The sequence below is a fragment of the Bison bison genome, unplaced genomic scaffold (assembly GCF_000754665.1).
Source record: "Bison bison bison isolate TAMUID 2011002044 unplaced genomic scaffold, Bison_UMD1.0 scf7180017864533, whole genome shotgun sequence".
NCBI lineage: Eukaryota > Metazoa > Chordata > Mammalia > Artiodactyla > Bovidae > Bison > Bison bison.
Genome location: NW_011495082.1, coordinates 16,773,510 through 16,775,723, shown reverse-complemented (window position 1 = coordinate 16,775,723; position 2,214 = coordinate 16,773,510). Strand labels below are relative to the sequence as shown.

The following is a 2,214-nucleotide window of genomic DNA, read 5'->3' as shown; positions in this document are numbered from 1 at the left end:
CCCGCCCCTGCCCAGTCAGATTAACAGCTGCTCACGAAGAACTTGTTGAGCTCAATGCATGTGGGGGTCAGGCTTCAATATCTGCAGCTACTGAGCTGGTACCTGTGACTGGCAAATTCCCATGGAATGATTTTTCACCTTTAAATTGGTTTAATTTGGTTCTACCCTTTGTTTCCTCTTTAGGTATAATTCCACAGAAGATGTATCCTCCTTTTGCATTTTTTCAAAGTTAAAATGAACAGGCAACATGGTGTAAGGGACCAGAATTGGTGTGCATACTGGAGTCAGATGAATCTGAGCTTGAATCCCAATTCTCCTATATAGCCAGCTTGTGTAACTTTGGGCAAGTTACTTAAGTGATGTGGGCCTTAGACACCTCCTCTGTATAACTGTGATGATGACAACAACGTCCTTCATGAAATTATTGAGCATAAATGTTTATCGTAAGGTGCTTCATAAGTACTGATTTCCTTGTGATTTTAGTTTATGAGCCTCTTTCATGTTCAATGAATCACTGGTACCTCACATGCATAGTTGCATGCATTAATTCTAGAATTAAGAAATGGAAAAAGGTAACTGGGTCCTTTCCAGGTTCTTTTCTACAGTTTCCAGCAAGTTGTAAGTGTACCTGGACGCACTGTATGTCCGTTTGTTGTTGAGGAAAATAACTTACACAACTGTTCTGTGATATTGGCAGATACTGGGTAGATATCAGGCCTAAAGTACTACTTGGGAAACTGGTAACAACAAAACTAAGTCAGCGACTGCAGGAATCTTAACAACTACTGACGTAGAATGAGGTTGAGCCTTGAGATGTTCTTGCCCCCAAGAAACACATACATGTGTCTGCCCAGAACCCTGTATATGAAGCCAGAAGTTACAACCGTGTTTGCCCAAAGGCTCACAGGGTTTCTGAACTTCAGCTTCTTGGTGTGCCCTTTTGCCCTGTGATACAAATTGCATCAGATGGCCTCATGGTAATTTTGACAAAGTGGCAAGGATTAGTGTTTTAACATGATCAAAGTTTAATATGTGTAGACATATTGGAAATACTTCTCCAAGGAAGCATTTCTCAAATTACTTAAGACATTGTAAACACCGTTTATGATACACGCTTCTAGGTTCCACCTTTTTGCCTCAATATTCAGAGCAGGCTTCCTGCCCGGTCTCAATGATATTTACAGCGCACACACACTGTTTCAGGCACTGTTCTCATTTAATCATCACACCAAGCCAATGAGTGGGCGCTATTGTGATCACCACTTCACAGATGGCCTCAGAGTTCTCCTTCCCTTCCCTGCACTGTCATTAAGGAGAGACCTTTATTTCTCTTCTTTTATCCATGGAAGTGGGTCTTCAAACTTGAGTGGGAAAGGAGGAAAGGGATTGGTTCATAGATCTAAATGCTTCAAACTTAATCTAAGTCTCAGTTTCCAAGAGGAATAAGAGTATGATTCTTATTTTTCCTGCCTACTAGCTGTTTTGTCTTTTTCTTCATTATTGTTGAAAAGGTATACAAATTGTTCTATGTTTAAGCAAAAAACAACAATAAAGTGATGATAGGATTACAAAATACAGGCCAAAGAGGTGGAGATTGGAGGACAGGAAATTGCTGCCTTGGAAGAAGGGTTTGTGCCTATTTCAAAGTGACTATAATCAGAGCAGTTACATAGCACTTTCTACCTGTCACTTAGCGCGTCTACCTACGCCTTGGATGTTGGCTGTGCCAACTTGTATCTAATTTCATTTGTAAACCTGAGCTAGGACAGAGCTCCAATAAAAGGAAAGAACTATGATGTATGTGACAGACTAAAAGAATCGTTTTACCATTCACAGAAAGTGTGCTGAGAATAAGGTAGTGAACTTGCTAAGATACACACACTGTACTTTAGAAATCCTTGATATCCACACCTTCTGTACTCTGCATGTCATTTACTAAAAATACTGGAACATTCTAACTTTTGGAACCAGGTGATGTATGTTTAGATTTTAAATGATGCTCTACATTTTAAAGAATGAGGATAAAAAAATTTTAATTTCCTAAGTAAAAAAAGCAATATGCTGCTCTTAGATGATTTTATAAGGGGAGTAAAAAGCCTAAAAAATAGTTATCACTTAAGAGTCTAAGAATTTCACTCAAAGCATAAAGAAAAATCTAAATTCTGTCACTTTTACTCTTTATCCTAAATTCTTTCACTAACGCCGCCCCCCCCC

The 2,214-nt window shown here is 39.1% G+C and overlaps 1 protein-coding gene across 8 annotated transcripts in view; it reads right to left on the bottom strand.

Moving 5' to 3' along the window:
- Window positions 1–2,214, bottom strand: part of PAM (peptidylglycine alpha-amidating monooxygenase) — a 180,562-nt gene that overhangs the window by 4,789 nt on the left and 173,559 nt on the right. The window lies entirely within an intron of this gene.